Source organism: Zingiber officinale, chromosome 8B, assembly GCF_018446385.1.
Source record: "Zingiber officinale cultivar Zhangliang chromosome 8B, Zo_v1.1, whole genome shotgun sequence".
NCBI classification, from domain to species: Eukaryota; Viridiplantae; Streptophyta; class Magnoliopsida; order Zingiberales; family Zingiberaceae; genus Zingiber; species Zingiber officinale.
Window position 1 is genome coordinate 9,311,374 of NC_056001.1, and position 7,679 is coordinate 9,319,052.

The window sequence follows — 7,679 nt, forward strand, 5'->3', positions numbered from 1 at the left end:
ATAGCTCTTGCACCAATCTTCAAGCAACTTCCCTGTGAATTGCCGCCCATTGTCGGAAACCAATCGGCGAGGGATACCGAATCTACAGATGATGTGTTGCCAGATGAATTTTTTGACCATCTGTTCGGTGATCTTGGCTAGTGGCTCGGCCTCCACCCACTTGGAAAAATAATCGACCGCCACCAGCAAAAATTTCCTCTGCCCGGTCGCCATCGGAAATGGACCCACAATATCCATTCCCCATTGATCGAACGGACACGAGACGGTTGATGCCTTCATCTCCTCTGCCGGTCGGTGGGAGAAGTTGTGATACTTCTGGCACGAAAGGCACGTAGCTACTGTCCGAGCGGCGTCTATTTGTAAGGTCGGCCAAAAGTATCCAGCTAGCAGGATCTTCTTAGCTAGTGATCGTCCGCCCGGATGTCCTCCGCACGATCCTTGATGTACTTCTTGGAGGATGTAAGCCGAGTCTTCCGAGCTCATGCATTTCAACAGCGGGCGAGAGAAAGCCTTCTTGTAGAGCTGATCGCCAATGAGTGTGAACCGACCGGCCCTCCTTCTGAGCAACTGGGCTTCATCCCGATCGGCCGGTGTGGCTCCCGAGCGGAGGAACTCTATGATGGGTGTCCTCCAGTCGCTTGGAAGCGTGAGGCCTTGCATCCGGTCGACGTGCGCCACCAGCAGTACTTTTTCAATTGGTTGCTGAATGGCGACCGGCGTTATTGAGCTTGCGGGTTTGGCTAACTCATCGGCCGCCTGGTTCTCCGTTCGGGGAATCCTCTGAATAAGCACCTCTCGGAAAGTAGGTTTGAGTTTTTCAAAGGCCTCAGCGTAGAGTTTAAGCCGAACGCTGTTGATTTCAAAGGTGCCAGAAAGCTGCTGAGCGGCCAACTGTGAATCCGAATAAAGTGTCACCCGACCGGCTCCCACATGCCGTGCTGCCTGCAACCCGGCTATGAGGGCCTCATACTCTGCTTCATTGTTGGTAGCTTTGTAATCTAGCCGGACGGATAGGTGCATCTTTTCTTCTTGAGGTGAGAGCAGCAATATCCCCATCCCACTTCCGAGCCGAGTGGAAGACCCATCCACATATATTCTCCACGTAGCTTCCGGCTCTGGCCTTTGCACTTCGGTCACAAAATCAGCCAAGGATTGCGCTTTGATCGCCGAGCGGGGCTGATATTGGATGTCAAATTCACTGAGTTCTGCCGTCCACTTGATGAGTCGTCCGGACGCTTCTGGATTCAACAGTACTCTTCCTAGTGGATTGTTCGTCCGGACAATGATGGTGTGAGCCAAGAAATATGGTCGAAGGCGCCGAGCGGCTAGAACCAAAGCAAAGGCCAACTTCTCGAGCCCGGTGTAACGAGATTCAGCATCTTTTAAAATGTGGCTCAGAAAATACACCGGCTGCTCCTCGCCGCCGGACCTTACAAGTGCCGAGCCTACAGCATGCTCGGTTGAGGACAGATAGATATAAAGTGACTCTTTCCCGATCGGCTTGGCTAGTACAGGCAGGGAATTAAGATATGTCTTCAATTCTTCGAATGCTCGGTCGCATTCCTCGTCCCAGTGAAATTTAGTGGCCTTGCGCAAAATTTTGAAGAAAGGGAGGCTCCGGTCGGCAGTTTTGGAGATGAATCTGGACAATGCGGTTATCCGACCGGTCAACCGCTGCACTTCCCTCGTATTTCTTGGAGGCGACATGTCTTGTAGAGCTTTCACCTTGCTGGGATTTGCTTCGATTCCCCGCTCGGTCACTATGTACCCCAAGAACCGCCCTCCTTTTGCTCCGAACAGGCACTTCTGAAGATTTAGCTTGACTCCATATTTGCGTAGCGTTCGGAAGGTTTCTTCCATGTCCTTGAAGAGATCGGCCGCTCGGACAGATTTGATAAGAATGTCGTCCACATAGACTTCCAGATTCCGCCCGATCTGCTCCCTGAACACTTTGTTCATCAAGCGCTGATGGTGGCCCCGGCGTTCTTCAATCCGAACGGCATCACATTATAGCAATATGTGTCGTTGGCCGTTACGGAGCTTACTTTTTCTTGATCTTCCCGGGCGAGCGGCACTTGATGATATCCTTGGTAGGCGTCGAGCATACAAATTAATTCGCTGCCGGCCGTAGAGTCTACCAGCTGATCTATCCGGGGCAGGGGATAAAAATCTTTGGGGCATGCTTTGTTTAAGTCCCGAAAGTCGATGCAGACTCTCCACTTGCCGCCCGGCTTGGAGACTAATACTACGTTAGCCAGCCAGCTCGGGAACTGCACCTCGCGTATATGGCCGGCCTCCAGAAGCTTCTCGACCTCCGCCCGGATGATGGAGTTCTGCTCGGCACTGAAATCTCTTTTTCTCTGCTTTGTCGGACGAGCGTCCGGTCGGACATGCAACTCATGCTGCGCTATGCTCGGCGATATTCCGGGCAACTCATGTGTCGACCAGACGAATACATCATGATTTCGTCGGAGGCATTGGATCAGCTCCTCCTTCTGCTTCTCCTCCAGATCAGAGGCAATAAAAGTTGTAGCCTCCGGTCGGGTCGGGTGAATCTGCACTTCCTCTTTTTCTTCATAAATTAGAGAGGGTGGCTTTTCAATGATGGCATTTACTGTTGGTTGCTACTCGGAAAACCTATAGGTTCCACTGTACAAAAATTTTGTACAAAGGTCTGAACCTTTTCCTAGCTACCATGTGTTCTTTTAAATTAAATTTTGGATCGCCTGCGGAACTTAACACGTTTGATCCAAAACTTAATCTATTTGTTCTTTTAGGTTTTGACTTGGATCTCCTGCGGAACTTAACACGTTCGACCCAAGTCTCCTTAAGTTATTAATTCCATTAAATATTAATTTCCATAAAAGGTTCCCAGTACTGACGTGGCGAGGCACATGGCCTTCTTGGATATGGGAGCAACCACCACCGACTAGACAAAACCTTTAATAGAAAGCTAATATTTAATTTCCTAAAATAACTTTAGGTTAACCAAAGAGAACAATCAAATCACAAGGAAAAGAAAGAAAACAAAAGAACACAACTTCGAAAAACATATTCGAAATACTAGAACGTAAGCCTCTTGTATTTGGTATTATTTCCAAAAATAACTAGTATGATGCGGAAAGAAAAAATACTAGTTATACCTTCTAGAAAGACCTCTTGATCTTCTACCGTATTCCTCTTCTAACCTCGGACGTTGTGTGGGCAACGATCTTCCGAGATGAGAACCACCAAGCACCTTCTTCTTCCTTCTAGGTTTCGGCCACCAAAATTCTCCAAGAGAAGTAGAGGTCCGGCCACCACCACCAAGCTCCAAGGGATGCAAGAAACAAAACCTCCTTTCTCTCTTTCTTCTTCTAGCTAGAACCGGCCACCATCAAGAGCTCCAAGAGGGATTGCCACCGGCCACAAGAAGAAGAGAAGAGAAAGAATCTAGGGCCGGCCACCAAGGAGGAAAAGAGAGGAAGAATAAAATAGAGTTGATCACCCATGAAGGCACCTCTACCCCCTCTTTTATAATCCTTGGTCTTGGCAAATAAGGAAATTTAATTAAAAACTTCCTTAATTCTTTTGCCATTAAAAAGGAAATTTTATTTAATTAAAAATAAATTTTCTTTTCTATTTGTAATGGCCGGCCACCTTAATCCCTTTAATCAAGGAAATTTTAATTCACACAAGAATTAAAACTTCCTTATTTGCTTTCGGAAATTTATAAAAATTTCTCAAATAATTTTTCACTTCATGGTGGTTAATAAAAAGGAAATAAATTAAAATCTTTCTTTTAAACATGTGGATAAAAGAAAGTTATCTCTAAAAATTAAAATCTCTCTTAATCTACAAATAAGGAAAGATATCAAATCTTTTCTTAATCTTTTGTAGAAACTAATAAAAGAGAATATTTAATTTTTAAACTTCTCTTTTAAATTATTATCATGGTTAAAAAGGAAAGTTTTTCTTAAAATAAAATCTCCTTTCAATCTACAAATAAGGAAAGATTTCAAATCTTTTCTTAATCTTTTAGAAAGCTTTAAAAGGAAAGATTTAATTTTAAACTCTCTTTAAAACTATGATATCCACATAAGAAATAATTTTAATAAAAATCCTTTTAATATGATGTGGCGGCCACCTAAGCTTGGGCTCCAAGCTGTTGGCCACCTTAAGGCCAACCTTTAGGCTTGGCCCTAAGCTCGAGCTTCAAGCTTAGCTTGGCCGACCCCTATTGGTTGGGTAAGAAGGTGGGTATGTGGTGGGTATAAATCTCTATATACAAGAGGCTACGATAGGGACCGAGAGGAGGAATTGGTTTTGGTCTCCCGATAAAATTAAGCATCCCGTGATCGCCCCAACACACAACTTAATTTTATCAATAATAATTCATTCCACTAGAGAACTATTATTGAACTACGCACCAATCCCAAATTACATTTTGGGCTCCTTCTTATCATGAGTGTGTTAGTCTCCGTGTTTAAGATATCGAATGTCCACTAATTAAGTGAGTTACCGACAACTCGTTTAATTAATATCTTAGTCCAAGAGTAGTACCACTCAACCTTATCATCATGTCGGACTAGATCCACCGCAGGGTTTAACATGACAATCCTTATGAGCTCCTCTTGAGGACATTATCAACCTAGTATCTCTAGGACACGCTTTCCTTCTATAATCAACAACACACACTATAAGTGATACCATTTCCCAACTTATCGGGCTTATTGATTCATCGAACTAAATCTCACCCATTGATAAATTAAAGAAATAAATATCAAATATATGTGCTTGTTATTATATTAGGATTAAGAGCACACACTTCCATAATAACCGAGGTCTTTGTTTCTTTATAAAATCAGTATAAAAGAAACGACCTCAAATGGTCCTACTCAATACACTCTAAGTGTACTAGTGTAATTATACAGTCAAAATAAACTGATACCTAATTACACTACGACCTTCTAATGGTTTGTTCCTTTCCATTTTGGTCGTGAGCTACTGTTTATAATTTATAAGGTACTGATAACATGATCCTCTGTGTGTGACACCACACACCATGTTATCTACAATATAAATTAATTGAACAACTACATTTATCATAAATGTAGACATTTGACCAATGTGATTCTTATTACTAAATAAATGTTTATACCAAAAGCTAGGCATTTAGTATACACCCTAACATTTACCTCGATTCGAGGCGCCTTCCGAGCGGAGTTGGATTCTGCTCGGATCATCTCGATGTAGCATCGCCGAGCCACTAGCTGATCTCCCCGTACTTCTCCCACCTTGTCTTCGACGGGGAACTTTATCTTCTGGTGGAAGGTTGAGACGACCGCCCGGAATTCGCTGAGCGCCGGTCGTCCCAAAATGACGTTGTAGGATGAGGGAGAGTCGACCACCACGAAGTTTATTGTCCTGGTCCTCCTGAGCGGCTCCTCTCCCAGCGAAGTAGCCAGCCGGATCTGTCCGACCGGCTGAATTTCGTTGCCCGTAAACCCGTAGAGCGGGGTCGTCATGGGCAGCAACTCGGCTCGATCAATTTGCAGCTGATCGAACGCCTTCTTGAATATGATGTTGACCGAGCTCCCTGTGTCAACAAATATGCGGTGAATAGTGTAATTTGCTATTACCGCTTTAATTAGCAGAGCGTCGTCGTGGGGCACTTCAACTCCTTCTAAGTCCCCGGGCCCGAAAATGACTTCCGGTCCACTTGGCCGCTCTTGGCTACAACCAACTGCGTGGATCTGGAGCTGCCGGACGCCCGCCTTTCTGGCTCGGTTGGAGTCTCCTCTGGTCGGCCCACCAGCAATGACGTTGATCTCGCCCCGGGAAGTATTGCTCATATTTTCCTCTTCCCGAGTGAACGGTCGGGACCGTTCTCTGGACGCTCGACGATTCTCCTGTCTCGGAGATCTGTGCCGATCGGGCGTCTGTTGATGTCGCCTCTCGGTGCGGGTCCGGTCAGTTTCATGGGTCCTTTGTCTCCGGTCGATGGAAGGAGACCGTCGTACGTCATTCCTGGGAACGGGATTAGCCACAAAGGGAAGACTTCGACAATCCCTCGTGTTGTGCGTATCCGTCCGGTGGAAGGAGCAGAACATAGGGGTCCATCTCTTCTTTGGCTTGTTCCGAGCGGCAGCTACTTCTTGCACTTGGGACCTCACCCGAGGGGAGCGGATTGCTTCGGCCCTTGGTCCTCTAGGCGGTTGATGAGCGGCATGCTGTCTCCGTTCGGCCTGAATAGGCGCCCTCTCAGTTGGAGTTTCCTTTTTCATGGCGGCTTGCGCTTCTTCCACGTTTATGTATTCGTTGGCCCGATGTAGCATGTGATCATAATCTCGGGGTGGCTTTCGGATGAGCGACCGGAAGAAGTCCCCATCCACTAGGCCTTGCGTGAAGGCATTCATCATGGTCTCCGATGTGGCCGTTGGAATATCCATTGCCACCTTGTTGAACCGCTGGATGTAAGTTCGAAGCGATTCTCTTGGCTCTTGCTTGATGGCGAACAAGCTGACACTTGTCTTTTGATAACGCCGACTGCTGGCGAAGTGTTGGAGGAAGGTCGTTCGGAAGTCCTTGAAGCTTGTGATGGATCCGTCCGGCAGCCTCCGAAACCACCGTTGAGCCGATCCCGAGAGAGTGGTAAGAAAAACTCGGCATTTTACTCCATCTGTGTATTGGTGGAGTGTAGCCGTGTTATCAAACTTACCCAGATGATCATCCGGGTCTGTTGTTCCATTGTACTCGCCGATCGTCGGAGGCACGTAGTGCTTGGGCAGAGGATCTCGTAGAATAGCCTCCGAGAATTGGCGATTGATCTGCTCGGGAGATGAGTCCGCTCGGGGGGCTTTCCCCTTTTTGTCATCTCGCCTAGGCATCTCGTCTGAAGAAGATCCTCTATCTCTTCGAGCTGGTGGGGCTTCAGGGGTGCGAAATAAGGCTCGATGGAATGCGACAGTGGCTGGAGGTGCTTCCGCTCGGTCACCCGACGCAGATGTTGCTTGTTGCTCTGGCCGCTCGGCTGTTGCTTTCTGTTTTTGCTCCACAATCTTGGCGGCCCTCATCTCGACCAAAGCGTCGAGTTCTTCTGTTGAAAGCGCCACCGTGTGTTGTCGTCCAGCCTCGTCCATCGTTTCCGTTCGGATGCAGGTGCGTTCCCACAGACGGCGCCAAATTGATCCTGTCCGAATCAGAAGTCAACGGACGCTGGGGACGTGGCGCTCCTTGCTGGACCCCTAGTGCTCCGGCGAACCTGCAACAAACCGAGCCGGGAGGGGTGTCCCGGCGACGGCCCTCCGACGCTCAAGTCAGGCGAGGAATAACAAAGAGGTGGCTTCAGAGATTAAGACCCGCGTACCTCCGATGAAGAAATGGAGGCCTTATATAGACCTCTCGAAGGAGCCTGGGCGCGCCAATCAAAGCAATCACCTGCTTTCGACCATGCTCAGGTATGAGTTTGTCAGAAGGGCATCCATAAGGCCATACCGCTACTGTATCAACCTCTCCATGATGTGACGGCGAGATCCTCTCTCGTGCACTCTTGTGTACGGCGTAATCATCAGACATGTCTTTGCTGACATCCCATATCCTGAGCCAAATGAATAGGCCGCTCGGCTAATCTTTGTATCCTCGCCCTTATCCTGGCCGAGCGGACCACCCGCTCGGCCCTTCGGTCCCAGCCGGGCGGA